Below are 18,173 nucleotides of genomic sequence, written 5' to 3' on the forward strand. Positions count from 1 at the left end.
TATTTGGAGTAAACTGGCAATTTGGTTACCAGTTAAATTAAGTTTATGATTTTTTAAACTCGTTTTAGACTGTAAACTTATTATAAAGCTTGAACATTAGTATGTTTGGCTTGTAAAGCTCGTGAACAACTCAAAATTTTTTACAAGACAGCTCAAGTAGGCTTGAGGTCGGCTTGGTCATTCAAACTCCGACAACTCTTGTGAAGCATGTATTTGGAGGGCCAAGTCCAACTAACTCAATTAACAAAACAAAGAAACAAAGAAATAGAAACTTAGGACAATGGTCTTCACTTATAAGTGAGATGTCTTAGCGTCGAATCTCGGGAATGGTGAGTTTGCAACCAATTTATTCCAAAAAGAAATAGAGACTTAGTACAATGGTCTTCACTTATAAGTGAGATGTCTCTGTGTCGAATCTCAAGAATGGTGAGTTTGCAACCAATTTATTCCCCTACCCACTTAGCGTAAATATATCGTTGTACTAAAAAGGAGTAGGATTCTTTGCCCTCCTAATCGCCTCCCTTCTAGTTCCCTCCTCTCTCACTTTCCTCTTTGTTTTTCTCTCTCTAGAAAGAAGTCAACAAAGATGTTGACATTGCTTAATCGTGACCGTTCAAATAGGAGGGGACCCAAGGGGAGAGAAATTTGGAGGGGAGAGAATCATACTCCATTAAAAAGAAAACTAAAAATGATACTTTGATGGGGTTTCTTATTTCTTGTGGAACTAAGTAAAAACATATATCATGATATTTTTTTAGGGAAATTGATAGGAATGACCCATTTTCTTAATCTTAGGACTGAACTAGAATTTTTCGAATATGCACAGAGTATGCACAAGCCATGCACAACAATAGAACAGAAATAAGATTTTTCTTACACCTTGAAATGACCTAATTGCCTTTGTATATAAATGGGTTAATTTGTCAAACCCAGTTAGCATTTGCACCTCCTTATTCGAAAATCTATAGCGCCCAACCCTTAGCTCTAAGAACTCTAACCCCAAACGGCTCAACCCTTTCCACCCTAGTTTCTGACCGACGCTAACTTTGGAATCTGTTCTATATATTTCTCGGCCTAGGCGAGAGTGTTATCCATCCTTTAAAAAATTTTCAATGGTAAAATCGAAAAAGGTATGGTTTGAAATGAATTTTATATTGTCGACCTAGGTTTTGTAATTTTTGGAATTTTGGGTTTTGGGGGCAGTTTAGTGTTTTGTACTATTAAGTGGTTCAATATTAATTTGCGCTGTGCATGTGGTTTAGATGTTGTTGGAAATTAATTAATTCAAATTTGTTCATCATTCGTGTATATTGTGTGCATAATATGTGCATGTCTCTATGTTGGACACGCTTGAATTTGGTTCATGAATTGGTTAAATTTGTGCATACTGTATGTATATTTTATGCTTATCCCTTTGATATTGCTGGAAATAATTGATTGAATTTTGTTCATGAATTGGCAGATATTATATGCATAGTATGTGCATATTCTATGCCTAGTATGTGCATCTTCCATGCATGTTTAGATGTTGGGCATATTTGGTTGATGAATTGATTCAATTGGGGCAGACAATATGCATATACTGTGCATATCATGTGTGCATGTTTATCTTATTAATTTGATTTGCTTATGTTGAAAATCTTGCATGTCGAAAGTCAAATCTTCATCTCTGTCAGAACTTGTGTGTCCACCGGATGAGGTGTTTCCTACTACCATTCCTGTCTGTCATACAACTCGGGGTGTTTGGGTAATAATAGAAGACGATTTTCAAGGGATTTCTTGAAGAAATTCAAGGATTCTTGTTTCGGTCATTTGGTTGATGTGGATCGCATTAACTGGTTTGGGTAGTTCAACCACTACATTATCCTTACGGCTATTAAGGATACAGTGAGTGATGATTCCATCTTTTTCCTTTTTGGGGAACGTGTTGTGACTTTTGGGAGTCGTGCATTCTATTTGGTGAGTGGACTCAGTTTTGGAGGATTTCCTCCTTCTTAAAGACAATGAAGATGAATGTTGTATTAGAGAGATCTATTTCAGGGAGAAGAAGAAGATAACCCTGAAACAATTGGAGGATCAATTTAATTTGTGCCAAAACCAAGGCGATCTCTACAAGCTGGGACTACTGTACTTCATCCACTTTGTTGTTTTGGGCAAGGAGAATGACTCATCCATTAACTACCACCTGCTTAAGTTGGTAGATAATCAAGAAAAAATGGGAGACATATTCCAGGGGATTTGCATCAATCCAGTTGTCAATGCCAAGCATAACCACGGCCGCTTTGGCCCGCCATAAGTTTGTAAAAGAAAAAAATGTAGACAAACTGGGGGCTGCGATCCAGGACACCTATAGCTTAAGGGGGTTTACGTATGTTTTTATAAGTTTAACGTACTTTTGCATTCGTTTTCACTGCAAGTTATTTACATTATCACTTTACATTTTGTAGAACTAGTTGTTTGAAACTTTGCTATACTTGAAGACCAAAAACTATGTGAGGGTGCGGACGGAGAACCCTAAGTTATTGTCCTTGAATTGCCTTTGGGACACCAACTTAAATCCGTCCCATGAGAAGTTGAAGAGGAGTTTTTTTGCTCAACAATCGGTATGTGTTTGTTCCAATTTAAAAAAACTTACTGAATTTTTATTAACAATTGATTGTCCGTACTTACACAACACCGATTTTGTCGGATGCAGCTTCTTGTCCAGTCGATTACTCCCACCAAGGAAGAAAAGAAGGCGGCTTACTGGAACATCATGTTTGATAATGTTCTGCCTTGTAGGGATGAAACATCGGAAGACGAAAGTAAAGATTTTGCGGATGCTGATCACGACTCCGAGGCCACTCCTTCATCCAAACATAAAGGGAAGGCGAAGACGAGGCACCAAGGCAAGGGAGTGTTGCCATCCTCGTCCCGTTTAGCGGTGAGTACATAAATCCGTAAATTGCAGTTTCAATTTAGATGCTTGTACTGTTTTGGAACAGATATCGATTTTGGTGGAGTTATGAAATCACTGTTTTTTATACGCAGGATTATGAGTTTGTTCCTAAGCGAGGGTTTGAAGATTTTTCACTGATGGTGGATGTTGGATTTAGGATAGTTTTAGAGGATTTAGAGGCTGAGTGGTGTGCCCACATGGCCTTGGCCGAGGCGACGCAAGCGCTCAATCGTTTAAGAAGGCCCCGAGCCCTGATAAGTTGGTAGGGTCAGCACGGGACATAGAAAAAGTCCCCGAGGATGCAAAGTTTGAAAAATCCCCTTCACCTCCATAAGACCACGACATGGGTTTTCGAGATCTTACCGCATTGTCCCCTCAACTAGATACCTCTGCCAGCGAACATAAGTCGGCTTCTGGAAAAAACACAATCGAATCGACAGCCCCTCGATGTGAATTTTCCTACTTTTGATGTCGTCTTACCAGATATAATTGAGGTTAGCAAAGGAAATGATGGCGCCCAATCACTTTTGCGTATATTGGAATTTAGATTGGATGGTGACTTGGGAGAATGGCAAGTTGTCTATCTTAGAGAGGAAGACGAAGACATGGAGGTCAGCAAGCATAGTAGCCACATTGATGAAGCTGTCGACATGGATGAGGCCGTTGGTCCATTTGGTTCTGTGCCCCTTCTCGGTAAGAGAATGTTGCAGAAACATAAAGGAATGCAGCTCATGCACCTTGTCAACCGTCTCCAATCCTACAAAAAAGGAAACTTGGCGATAGTTGAGCCATCGAGGATTTTATTGTTGCCCTGGATCCCATGCGGAGCATCCTGGACCCCGATGTGGTGGTTTTTGTTGACATCGTGATGCGTTGGGCGTGCTCACCGAGGTAAGTTTGCTTTCGGTGGTCATTCAAACAATTGAATATGGAACGAGTATCCATATACCCCTAACAACTTGTGATTTTTTTTGTGTTAGCGATATAGTTGACTTGTACACATTGGCTACTGTGGGTTGGGATTTTTTTGTTGAATCCCACATCGGTCATACAAAAAGAAAAGTAATAGTTTAAATATCCTAACCTCACTCTAACTAACACCGATGCCTTTTGTGATAAAACCCCACACCTGACGGATTGTGTAGGTGGTAATTACCAAGTTGGGGACAATATCGGTGTTGTTGGAAGAGGGCCGTATGGCCTGTCTCTCTGATATTTCTACATGGTATCAGAGCCAAAGAGTGGGCCTGTATTGTACTGCCACGTGATGGGTGGGTCCCCTTGACCTCGCACGATGATGGTGGGTCCCTTGGCCCTGCGTGTAGGGTGAGTCCCCTTGGCTCCACGTGGTTGCCGATGTGTGGATTTCCCATGTGTGACCCACTAATTGGGTCCCATGTGAGGGGGCGTGTTGAATCCCACATCGGTCATACAAAAAGAAAAGTAATAGTTTAAATATCCTAACCCCACTCTAACTAACACCGAGACCTTTTGTGATAAAACCCCACACCTGACGGATTGTGCAGGTGGTAATTACCAAGTTGGGGACAATATTGGTGTTGTTGGAAGTGGGCCGTATAGCCCGTCTCTCTGATATTTCTATATTTTTTACCGCACTCTTCCATTCCGAGGATGCTCTGAACAACAATGCAAGTATTTGTTCTTCATTTTGTAGCTAATTTCTGTTTACCACATTATAAGTGAGTACAAGAGTATAATTTTGCCTTTTACAATGCATTTCACCTTTGATTCAGCACATCAACATCGATCTTCACTTTTTGAGGAAGCAAGCATCTTAGAGATTTCAGGGATCGGTGGAAACTACTGACTTTTGTTTCTAGGTGAATGTTATGTTATTATTGATACCCTCTTTTCCATTCACTTATGTTCCTAATATGAATTCATTGTCGTTTACAAATAGCCATACACTAGTAATAGTGCCCGCGCGTTGCCGCGTGTTTAAAAAATGTATAAAATATAAGTGCATTCATATTAGGTGTATTATTTACAATTGTATTTATACACATAATAATTTGTACCTGAAAGTTATATTGACTGTCGCTTCCCAATTTTTTTGTTTTATTTGTGATGATGTACATGCTTCTGTGTTCTGATATGAGAAAATAGAAGCTGTTAGTACAAATAAATAAGAATGTTAAAGAAGAAGAACGACTTTTATAATTGGTAAAGAAATTGGGTAATTTTTGCAGTTTTTAAATAAATTTAATAATATACTACAAAGAAAACTGCAAGGTACCTATTACTTTGATCAGCAATCTTCTCCAAATAGTAACACTGGATGATGGCATAGACTGTCATAGCCTTCAAAAATGACAATTGGCAGAAACCTGCAGTTTATATCGGAGATAAAATTTTAATAACATTCACAGGATAAAACCTGTTATTATTGTTCTAATATAATTGTTAAAAAAAAAAAAATAAATAAAAAAGAAGAAAAAGCATTGATTGCTTTCTTTGTAAATTGAATTTACATACCATATGAGAGGTTAATCTAGCTTTGATCGAGATTTGTAGTACATGCTGAAGTTCTCAATGATTGACGGTGATGGTATACAGTTGATTGACTCGTTTCAGATGAAGACAACTGTGAACATTTCTGAGCCAAAAGCTGTTGTGGAGTTTGTTAGAGAATTTGGCAATATATGTAAAAACTGAGAATTGTTCCAAGTGATGAACCATGGATATAAATGAGTTTTATTTTATAGTGGAAAACAACATAAAACAATAAAAGAAAATCTTTACAAATTCGTTTGAATTTCCTATACCATATGTTACTGGGTTTTCAATTTTACACACCAATGTGCCTATCTTATTTGCAGCACGAAACCAACATTAACATATAACAAAAGGTTGAGTGTTTACCTGCCAATGTAGCAATAGGAACGAACACTATAGCTCCAATTCAAAGGTCAAACCTTTCTGCAAATAAACCACTCTACGTTTCACCAATTTATTCCATCTCACCACGAAAACTAAGCAAACACAAACCCACATTACAAAATTAACATTTAAAAGAAAATGGAGCTCGTCTTCTTGGAAATTTAAGCACCAATGCATAAAATTGTCCACTAATTCTTAGTTCTTCTATGCATTGCGGGATCATATGCTAACTTGCAATTGACGTTATAATTTGTGAATTTTATGTAAACGACCCTCAAGTTTATATCTTGACAGTTAAGACATAAGAAAAGCTAAAATATATTTACTCTGATTGATCAAATTACTTAGTCTAATTCCCAAAATATGTAATGTACAACATGGTCATCTTTACACATGTATTATGGAACAAACCAAAACCAAATTAAGGAATTTTAATTTAAAAACAAAGGTAAAACATAAGGTGCAAATTACACTAAAGTATGGACATTGCATCCAAAAAAAGAATGGATCATTTACTGTCAAGTTAATATTGTAATCTCTTATTACATTATTAAGGTCGTCTTTGTACTGCAAAGATAATAAACAAAGTTTAAGTCCACTAATCTTGAGGCCAAATAAGAAATAATATCATAATTAAAAACTAAAATAGCTGCAAATAATTTGATCAAAATGAATAGAAGATGAGCTGACAATGTCATACCATACGATCAATGATAATTTGATACAATGCCACGTGGAAATTGCTTAGCCCATCTACTGAAGACTAAATGTGTGAAAAAATAGGCTGCAAAAGAAGAGTAAATGAAGCATAAGTTGAAAAAGAATATTTGGTCACAAATGACCTTACTGTTAAAAGTAAATTATAAGAACTTACCATGGGTATTGATAGAAGCAGGAGACTGTTCATAAAGATTTATCTATTACCAAAGAATTAGTGAAACACATGACTAAAATCAAATTCCTATCTACCCAAGTCTTTATACAACTAAAAAAGTTGGGAACATTTAATCATAACCTGGAAGAAGAATTCATTTGGTGATTTGATTCAAACCTGGCTGAAATCTTCGAGTCTTCTTATGATTTCAAACGTCTCCAAACCACCTGGTGTTTCAAAAAAAACATCAAGCCCAATAAATACTACTCACACAACAAAAATTAATAAATATAAAAACCGAATTTGTTCAAATCAACACAAAAAACCAAAAACTCATAGGAGCTTCCTTATGAAAATCTCAAACTCTAACCATTTCAAAAAAAGTTCTTCGCATTTCCTCAAATACGTGCTAAACTCTCTCCTACTGCTCAAAATCCAAATGAGTACTTAAGATATACAGAACCACATTTAAGTTAAGGCTATACTGCACTAAATGACATTCAAAACCACAAACACCAAAACAAAGATGAATTCAAGACCTTGAATGTGTAATACTCATATCTAAATCCAATTCGAAACATAATTTTTGCCCTTAAATTTTTTTCAACAAATGAACAATCAATTTAGGAAAGCAACTACAATGCAACTGAAGAGCTGTTCGACTTAGCTCCATTTAGTATGGCCAAAAGCTTGAAAAACAGCTTAGAAGCACAATTCCAAATATTACCAAAAGCAAGCATCTTTGGGGTAAGGAGCCCACTTTCCCAAACAGAGCTTTAAGTTCATGCCACATGATTCGAATTAATTTATCACTAATATAAGTTCTAAAATGGTAAAAAATGAGGAAATACACCTATCACCCTGTTCACTGTGATCTTTGAAATCCAAGTTCCACTACGTAACCCTCTGACAGAATATATAAACTTCAGAACTTAATTCATTCTATAAAATAGAATAAAAAAGTTGATTTACACTTGTAAGGCATGCTCCAATGTTGATATAAAGTTGAGTCAGTTGATTTGTAACCACCAACTGTAAACGAAAAATGTAAATGCTAAGTTAGTTTACATGTTTAAATCTTTTGGTAAATGCTAAGTTATGTTATTATGTATGATGGCATGCCAAAGACCAAATAAAAAAAATAACAGTAAAGAGTTAAAACTCAAAGTTGAAATACCATCTTCAATGTACCATCATATGCTAGCATTTAAAGTTGAATTGTTAAAATTTAAATCCTATGATCAACTCACCTTTCTTAATCTTTTCTGGAGGAATAAACAGAACGTTTCTTCTACTCTTCTTTAACCACTGCACTAAAAAAAACATTAATGTTTAAATATTAAAATTGAAGATCTTAAATTCATAAGTTAAAAACTTAAAAGCTAGTTAAAATAAACATCCATCACAACAATAGCACGGAAATTAAGTTGTTTTATTTCTGTGCATTTTTTTGGCAATCAAACGGAGGAAATCTGTGTTAAACTAAACAGGCAATGGTTGTTAAATTTAGTTCTTTAAATTTATAATTTTTTTAACATGTGAGTTGATCCGTACTTTTTAATTTGGTTTGGAAATGGGGTAAGATCATGTTGGTTTAAAACAATTGTTAACATTTTATGGTGGAATATATTATACCAAGGATTAAACAAATAGTTGTCATTTATTTCTTGCAATGCATTCACTGTTAATGAATAGTGACATCAAATTGATAAGTTTGTAGCTACATAGGAAAAAAGACTTATAGGTATTATGCACATAAGTAATCAACCAAAACCTCTTTCCACATCAACTAATCAATAGCTTTAACTGTAAAAAAAACAAAAAAATTGATTTGAAAAACCTCTGTAACTATTGTAATTTTCAGTTTCTAACTCATTCTTTTGATCAATATCATCTGAATCAGTGTAATTTCGTCAAATTCTAATCCATATGATCACTTGTGTGCCTAAAAACTAATCGACTCTTAACAGTAGCACAAAAAAAAAAAAAAAAAAAAACTTGGAAAAACGAAGTTGTGTGCCTAAAGGCTTCGTTTTAAAAGACAGAGAAGGGCATAAGAACTTTACCTTAGGAATTTTCCCAACTCCGCTCAACCTTTTTACCCACCCTAAAAAATACTTCAAATCCGATCCACCTACTAAAACACACCCACAAAAAAAAAAAAAAAAATTAGCAAACTAATAAACTTATTTATATATGATCATTTCACCACATATTTCAAATTAATTGGTCAAAAAATTAATTAATTAAAATGAGTTTAAAATAAATATAAAAACCAATAATAATTGTGATTGTCCATTTTCTGCTCCCTGGGCTTTCCACTTGGAGTTCAAGATAGCACGAAACTACTAAAAAAAAACCTATTCAATTTCTGAGACCAGAGAACAAAACCAAGCAAACACCACCAATGCAACAGAAACAACACAGTAAAACAGAGTTTTAGAGAAAAAAAAAAAAAAAAAACAGTGGACTTTAATTTTACATCGATCGAGCAATCGATCTAGACGAAAACCCTAAATCTCGAAGACCAAGATTTCCTAAAACGAAAATTCGAATTAGATGGAACAGCCACACACAAATCATCGAAAAAAGAGAAGAAAAGTTTTGAAGAAAAAACTCAGAGACCTTAATCAGAAGGGGTTTGCAAGGTTGTACACAAAAACCCTAAAATTCGCACACCAATTTTCCTGAAACAATAAAGTCCAATCAGATCAAACAACCACACTGAAAACATCAAAATAAAAAAAAATAAAAAAATAAAAAGAAAGGAAACAATCAGTGCAAAACGCAAAGACTTTAATTTTACAGCGATCGATCTGCAAATTTCTTCCAAATCAAAGAAAAGACAAAAAATATATAAGCAAAGAAACCACCTGAAACAGTGCAATCACCTGGAAAAGAAACTCTTCATACGACACACGATCGACGTAGAGAGAGAAGCAGGGAAACACGAAGGATTGACGCAGGGAGAAAAGCACGGAAACAGAGAGGAAGAGAAAGGGAAAAGCGACGGAAGAAAATGGAAGAGAGTTAAGCAAGGAAACACGAAGATCGAACAGGGAGAAAAGCAGAGAGAAACAGAGAGCAGGCGAAAGGGAAAAGCAACGGAAGAAAATGAGAGAGGGTTCGAGCACCTTCCCATATGTAGACTCACTCCACCAAGGGGCAAAATCGCCAATTCATGTAGCATCTTTTAAAGGGCTGAAAACCGTGCGTTAGATCAGGGGCAAAACCGGATTGGCACTGTTAATGAACAGTGCCAATCCGCTGAGCTTTAGTATATATAGAATGTCCTCGGTTTTGTTTTATGTGAGAAAATCTTAAGTTGTGTTGCAATGCATCGGTGCAGGAAAAAATGAAACAAGAATATGCAGAATTTGAGAACCTTGCTGCAACAAATGCTAAGAGCAAGGGAAACGCAAAGGCAAAAGAAGTTGCAATTTTACACCTTCGAGGCACTTGATCAAGGTCGTCTCTGTTGATGCAAATGCGACGCCACACACGCGTGCATGGAATGATGTCAACGAAGTATTCATCCCATGTCACGTGAATGGCGACTAGTGGATGTTGGCTAATGTCCGTCTTGTACGTTGCACCATCACGGTTTACGATTCACATTTCTCAAGGTCAAGGTGGACAAAAATAAAGAAACACCTTGCTCATATGTCTTTCGTAATACCCAAACTTCTAAAGGTGACGGGATTCCAGGGTGTGCGAAACAATTTGAACCTAACCCAGAAAATGATGAATAAACTGTTTGACATTCAGTCAAGGATCAACTGCGGCCACACTAGCGGAGTTACACCCATGGCTACAGTGGGTTGTAGCCTAGGGAGGATTTTAACAAATTGCAGCTATAATAGTTTATATATGAGTTTGTTGTTGCTTATTGTAAGTATAATAGCCCATCCAAATCCTATCAAAACTAATAGTTAATGTGTTTCTTAATTTATAAATGATACTTTTTTTTTGGTTGAATAATACATTTATTACCTTATATATTATTTTTAGGCTAAAAGTAAAAATGGTAAATTCATACATAATTAGGTTTCTCCTACTCTCCATGCTTTTTACCCTATTCGTTCAAAACAAAAAAACCCACTACCCTATTCCACAAAGCTGCGTTGCTTTCCCAATAAAAGAAAAACTATGAATCACCATCAAATTATTTTCTAATGAAATTAAACACCAGGTATGTTCTTCATCTCTTCATTTAACTTATTTCTTGATTCAATTGTTAGGTTAATTTTTTAAAGTCCTTGAATTTGTGTATTAAGGTTCAAGATTTTGGGAATAATTCATGTTTCATGGTTCTTGTATTTGTAACTATTAAAAAGGGCTCGACGACAATATCAATTTTGATAATAACAAAAATTTCAATTCCATTACAGATATCTACGGCACTGCTTCAATTGGTATCCCCTAATTTTTTTTTTTTTTTTCTTTTGGGTATTTGTTATCAACAAAAGTGATAATATTTGTTCTCTTTCTATTGCTTTTTTATATGCATGTTTTATTTGTGTAAAAATTAGTTGGAAAGTAATTAATAAACTCATTTGGATTAGTACCTCATGTTCTTACTTTTATGTAGATTATTATATAATTTTATGCAGGTAAAAGAAATATCATATGATTACATGCTAATAATTTTAGCTAGCCCACCCAAGAAAAATTTTCTGGCTCCTCTATTGTGCGGCCAGCAAAACAGCGAGTACGTTCTTTTCCTACTTATGTCTAACTTAATTGTAAATGTGTTAAATATCCATTGCGTTGTAACCTGGACTTGTTCTTTGTGGTGGGGTGGACTGCAGAGTTTTCTTACTAGAATTTGCCGACTACTTATCCACCGGCTTGGACATTGACGGCATCCATCCTCGGAACATGGGTTTTTTCATACTCAAGCTTGACATCGAGTTCATTAGAGGTTGTGTGAAGGATTATGTGGACACCATTTATTTAAGTAATTTTCTTGTTATAACCAAACAATTGGGTTACCATTGAAATCGTAATTTTAGTACTTAGTATGTAATTGTAATTTTAGTACACTTTGCCATTGCATGGTTTCAGCATTCAGTAGGTAATCTTTATTTTATTACTTAGCTATTAAGGGCCTTGTGTTGGCATTGGTAGTACTTAGTATGTTATTGTAATTTTAGTACACTTTGCCATTGCATGGTTTCAGTATTCAGTATGTAATCTTTATTTTATTACTTAGCAATTAAGGGCCTTGTGTTGGCATTAGTAGTTCTCAGGATTCACGACGCAGCAAGCTGTGTGCATGTCTTGACCATGAAATGTCCACTAACAATTATTGTATTTTATGAAACAAAGCAACATTGGAAATGATATCAGAATTCCATTAAAGTATGTACATAACATTGAACTAATTAAACATTAATGTCCTTCTTATGACAAACCACATGCGGAATGTCAAAATATAACAAAATTTGAAGGGCCTACAAAAGAGTTCAAATTATCCCTAGCTAATGGCCCCAACGACAAGAGCCTTATAGTCAACGGTCACCCACTTCCCGTTGACATCCACTTTCATTGCATAGCGGTGAAATATCTCAAACCCTTCATTGAGTCCCAATCGAAAGCCTGTTTATATTGCTCTCCCAATGCGTCATTGTACGCTTCGGATAACATGAACTTTTCAATCTATTTTGCCGATAAAATCTCCACAGGTCGACGAGCCCTTTTCATTTTCCGCTTCAAGGATGTGATGTTCTTCGCATGGTTTTCCTCATGCTTAGTAATCCTCCCTACAATTGTTTCAAGCTCATACAGCTTGAATGAACCTATGTCTTTGGTCCGGGGGAGGTGAGCAAGAGTGGGAACGAGAACAAGAAGATTTTCGAAGGAAGGTGGGAGGGGAGCAAGGGTAGGAACGGGAAAATGAAGGTTTCATTGCTTGACTGTGGTATGGATTTTTTTTGTTTGAGGGATTAGAAAATTGGGTGTATTGTGTTTTCTTTAATAGACACAAAATCAAAGGACAACAAAATTAAAAAATGGGGTATGTTTTGTAAGGTTCCCGAAATTCAAAATTGGCCCCTAAATTGTGGTTTGGTGGTTTGAATTTTCCTCTAGTGAATAATTTGAAGATTTACTATTTGTAATTTTCATATGCACATGCCATGTACATGTTTTGCACATCATGCACATGCTATGAACGTCATATGCACACTACATGCAAGTTTGGTAATGGACATATCATGCACGTTGTATGCACACATAGTGTTCACGTCGTATGCACATAGCATTCACATCACATGTTTTGCACATCATGCACATATTATGCATGTAGTATGCACATGGTATGCACACTGTATGCACATGATATTTACAGATTGTCCAGATATTCCTAAGTCTAATGGATTTTAAATTCGAGTAACTAAACTTTCATAATTTCTTATGTCCCTTTAAGGATAACTGAAAGCATGGTACACTAAATGGTGAAAATGAAAAATGGAAGTAATTAATCCCATGTCATTACAACGAGCTGGCAATTGATATTACACCAAAGTGAACAAAAGTATTATCTTGATGCAGTAATGTCCCAATTTACCAAGAAGGACAGTGGTGCAACAAGTTGAGAAGGTCTATTTAAGTTTCAACTTTGAAAGACTACACAAAAAGGGACCTATACAGTCTACAAAAAAAGACAGCGGAACCGTGCATCGTTAAAGCACAAAAATGTCCAACTTTTCCAGCTACAAAAATGGATGGCGAATGCCACGCCGCCTACGAAAGAGGTTGCATTGTCAGCCACGTGGATATCAAGCCAATCCGTGTTGGCCTTGGTGCCACTGTGAAGATTGGAGAACACCCATAACAACTCAATGCCTCCTTCATATGCCTTCTTCTTCTTCATCTCCAACTCATCGGAGACCTTGAACCGCTTAATAATGTCCTTAAACAAACAATGTTTCAATTTATGTTTCAGGAGTCTCATCTTGATGCAGTTCCTCCTAGCTCGGAGTTTATGGCTGTCCTCGATAGACTTTAACAGCTCAATTCTTGCCCGACTACCTTTTTTTCCTTTTCAATGTCTGCGATCCTACTCTTGAAAAATGCGGCCTCTTCCCTAGCCATGCGGTTTCCCACATTGAAATCAAAGTTGCTAGTGACTTCATTCTCGTGGTTGGATTCCTCGGTTGTGTCATATAATCAAACATTATTGCACTATTGCAGACGTGGAGGCTGGTCATGTGATGAAGTTTGCAATGTGTGTTAGTGTGTGTGCTTGTGTGGAGTGAGTAAAGTGAAATGTGGTGATTTAATAAGTGAAGTAAGACATGATTGCCTATCAAAAAGGAAAAAAATTGTTATGGTTCCCTAGACAAAAGATGGATTCATGGTGCCAAAAAACAAACAAGTGGGATATTTTCCCCATTTTTTTTAAGGAAAAATGTGTGATAAAGAAATATGCCATGTTGGCTTTGGGATTCTCTTCAAGAATTGGCACCAAAAGGGATGAGACTTAACCCATTATTTTAAGGTTTCTTTTATTGGAAAAGGCACCATCCTTATATTAGTGTAAATCCCAAGCTAAAAAATGGAAATTGGTTAGCAAATTTTGCCTTCCATTGTTTGTTTGTAAATGGATTGGTTGCCTTCATAACCTTATTGGTAAAACAAGGTAGATGAATTGTACATGACCTTACGTTTATGTCTTGTCCTAACCAACTTGAGGTGTGTATTGCATGTAAATGTGTAAGATGTTATTTCTTCTCATGTCAACTCATAAATGTTTAATAATAATATATTACAAAAGTAAAGGGTTTTAATTAAGGTTTTATTTGGCCACTTAATTTGACCCAATGGGGTTTCACCCAAATCATGCTAGACTTGTATGAATATCCTTTTTTCACATAGAACTCATCATTAGGTGTGAGCTATAAACATGAAGACAATATCCTTCTTATAAGCACAACAAAATGCACGATTGAATACATGCACAGTATATGCATACACAATGCACATGGAGCCGCTTCTACCATTTAAAAATAAATCACTTTAATCCAAAAATACCATGACATGCAGACTATATGCACATTATAGGCACACCCCATGCAAGGGGAGCTGTTTCTACCATTTCTAAAACAATAACTTTCATTCAACAATACCATGACATGAGAACAATCATGTGGTTTTGGGGGATATCAACAAGTTCCTAGCAAGTCCGCTCATTATCACCAAGCTTCTGGCAACACTTGCATTTGCAATGGACTATATCTTATCCTTATGTGTTGGGCTGCATGTTTTGCATTCCATTGGAAAACGGGGAATACCAGGTATATGGAATCAGAATAGGCTGCCTCCCAAGCTCTACGAGTGTAGTGGGTTGATGCCAAGTCATAGAAGTTGGTGTTTGCAAATAAGCAAGGTGTAGTGGTGTATTTGTTAAGCAATTGTTCAAGATCAAATTTTCATAGTAAACATGAAACTCGGTGTCGGTTATTTTATGGACACGCATGGGCCGTGCATCCTTTACCCTTTTTCTTAATTTTTTTCTAAACAAGACAGGGGCACAACGTGGTAGTGGTCATACTCGCTATATCCTGCCTTTCACAAAACCATTTTTGCAACACTGCCTAATGAAACGATCAAGTATGGCCAGCCCTCTCACAAATTGGAACATCGCATTAATGCTCTCCGCAATGTTAGTGGTCATTACGTTGTACCTCTTCCCATTCATTCGAGCTTGCGACCAATTCTCCACACCTACATCATTTAGGTACTTTGTAACCAAGTCTCTCACCTTGACAAAGTGTATGTTGAACTCGGCATGTGAATAAGATTTCGCCACCTTGTGGTAATGGAAGATAAAGTTGTCGTTCTTTCTTAGGCAAAACTTGGCCTTGATATTCCCTTTCAAGTGATACATGCATAAACCATGTTGAGCTTTTTTGAAAACCTTATTGACCACGTTTGCAATGCTTATGTTGCGGTATGAAATTATAACCAAATTCGGTACATCCCCAATGACTCCATGGAGTTTCTTGAAAAACCACTCCCAACAATCACTATTCTTGGTGTCACCTATGCCGAAAGCCAAAAGTTATATGTTACGGTTGCAATCGAACACTATCGTGACTAAAAGGACACCTTTGTACTTTGATTTTAAGTAAGATGTATCAACGACAATAACTAGATGCATCCATGATAGGAAACCCCTGATTGACGCACCAATTATGAAGAAGAAGGATCGAAATCAGTTGTCTTTGTCTTTTAGAATGGTTGTCTTGCTGCTTGGATTTAGCCTCTCAAATTCAGCACAATACGTGAGAAGATTGGTATATGAGTCTGCGGGTGAACCGCATTCAGTGATGCCATCGATCTAGCCCGAGATGCTGTCCGATAGCTAATTGTGAACCTGATAGTGATTTTAACATCTCGCACAACATCTTTGGAGTTGTATACAGTACTGGGATCATTGAATTTATCCCTCATCTTATGACCAATAAGCTGTGTGTTCACTTATGGATGAGGTCCTTTAACAAAGCCAAATCACATCGGTGGGAGACTTCTTTGACAATCCTAAACTCCCAACTACCTTTTCGGTATGCACAAATCTTCCTAGGACACCGAGCATCCTTACACTTGACAATGAGACGCCCCTTCGAAGATGCATCGACCATGTACTAAAAATTTTCTTGAATCACTTTCAATTGAAACTTTTTTAGAGATCTTGCTTGTCGACAAAATGGTCACCTCTTTTAAAATACGGTTGCCAACTCGTGTTTCCCTCGACACCACAACTTTGCCTTTTTACCTAACCATGACAATTGTCGACAGATTCATTGGCGACTTCCGGAAACGTACTTCTCTTGCGCTTCTAGTTTTCGACATGTACACCTCCATTTGGCTGTACTTCATTATTGTCAGCCATCGACATGACATGTTCAGTTATAACTTGATCACGACAGTTGAACCAAATCTGTTCGCCATCTTCAAAAGGCACCTCTATAGTACCCAAAACCTTTTCTTTAGCAGCTAAAGTACTTGTTACTTCAAACGCTGCATCAATGCATAGTGGGACCTTAATGGGAGGTGGGTTCATATTGTCCAGCTTCTCGAGCATCGATACATATATAGGTGTCACCCTCGTAGCAATAACTACCAAGCTATACTCCAAAAAATACCACATGTCATTATCATCCCCAATCAACACATGTTTGTTTGCATGCGACCCTATTAGAAGTGAGTAGACAAGAGTAACCATGTCAATACCACAACAGGCGAGTTCGAAACAATCTCCAAAAACTGCACAAACCTAAAATTACACATAACATAGGTGCATCAGAACTAGTAAGCATTCCCACTTGTCATATTAAGGTACAACCATGCACATCATGCACCCTATATGCATGTCATGCACATTGTATGCACATCATATCTTTGCAATTGAACACTTGAAATAGAAATTGGAACATGCCTAACATTCTAGCACGTAAAAAATAAAGTTTTTGCCACAACCGTAAGCCTCAACATGAAATACAAACTCTTAATTTAACTTGTAAGTATTAATTCATCTTATAAACAACCCATACATTCCATAAATCATTGATATAGAAACTAGGAATTAAACACCCTATCTTACTACCTTCCAAAACCGTGCGGGTGGCTAGAGTGCCGAAATGTGCCTACTAAACCTGAAGTCGTCGGAAAAGATGGAACTTTACTGGAAAAACAGACAATATGGTACAAAAGTCGTATCTTTGGAAGAATTTCTTGCGTTTGGCTGTGGAAGAATTGTGTCAACACACATAGAGGAGAGGGAAATATGGTGGGCAAAATGCAAACCTTGGAACTATGTGTTGTGGCCATTGTCTTAAGCACCTCGCATTTATGTCTTATCATAACCTATTTAATGTGTGTATTGTATGTGGATTGTGTAAGATGTGATTTGTCTCGTCACCTTTATTGTCACATTAGGTTCCCTCCAAAGCCGAAAAACCATATATAAAGGGAGGGAAACCTGCAAAAGTCTCTCAATAATAATAATATATTACAAAGGTAATGGGTTTTAATTGAGGTTTTGTTTGGGTAATTAGTGATATGTAACCTTGTATATAAGCTAAAGGAGCTGAAGACTTTTTCTTCACACAATTTTGAAGCAACGTTCAAGTTGGGACAAAAAAGGAATGGTGGGGATTCGTACAACTTTTGTAGGTCACATACATCACATCCTCACCACATAAACACGCCAAGTCATACATGTCCAAGTTGAGACATGGAATTGAGGGTTTTAACACTGACTTGCACAAGTGGTACAACATGGATTTGCTAAATATTATATGATAACAATAGTATTGTGCAATGTATTTGCTAACTATTGTAAGATAATAAACATGAGGACTACGAATCCTTGTTATCTTCAACAATTACCATGTCCTAAACTACCTTAATGTGAAGAGTATCAAATATGTAAATACGCACTATATACATTGT

General features: G+C 36.5%; 2 long non-coding RNA genes across 23 annotated transcripts; both read right to left on the reverse strand.

Moving 5' to 3' along the window:
• Window positions 1–4,886: 4,886 nt before the first annotated feature.
• On the reverse strand, window positions 4,887–5,289 carry LOC148690572 (uncharacterized). The gene is made up of 2 exons (XR_015956517.1): window positions 5,196–5,289; window positions 4,887–5,041 (listed from the first exon to the last, which is right to left on the reverse strand). It is a non-coding gene; the product is annotated as an uncharacterized LOC148690572 (long non-coding RNA).
• A 111-nt stretch (window positions 5,290–5,400) lies between these two features.
• On the reverse strand, window positions 5,401–10,000 carry LOC137715818 (uncharacterized). Of its 22 annotated transcripts, none has more exons than XR_015956534.1 (10): window positions 9,587–10,000; window positions 9,339–9,400; window positions 8,990–9,061; window positions 8,780–8,847; window positions 7,964–8,026; window positions 7,686–7,745; window positions 7,567–7,619; window positions 6,540–6,940; window positions 5,822–5,931; window positions 5,401–5,567 (listed from the first exon to the last, which is right to left on the reverse strand). It is a non-coding gene; the product is annotated as an uncharacterized LOC137715818 (long non-coding RNA). The 22 variants fall into 22 exon arrangements; XR_015956531.1 differs by having other exon boundaries at window positions 8,780–8,850; XR_015956527.1 differs by having other exon boundaries at window positions 5,402–5,567; window positions 7,964–8,021.
• Between the last annotated feature and the right edge of the window lie 8,173 nt (window positions 10,001–18,173).

Source organism: Pyrus communis, chromosome 15 (genome assembly GCF_041283825.1).
Source record: "Pyrus communis isolate YQ-2024b chromosome 15, ASM4128382v1, whole genome shotgun sequence".
Lineage (NCBI taxonomy): Eukaryota > Viridiplantae > Streptophyta > Magnoliopsida > Rosales > Rosaceae > Pyrus > Pyrus communis.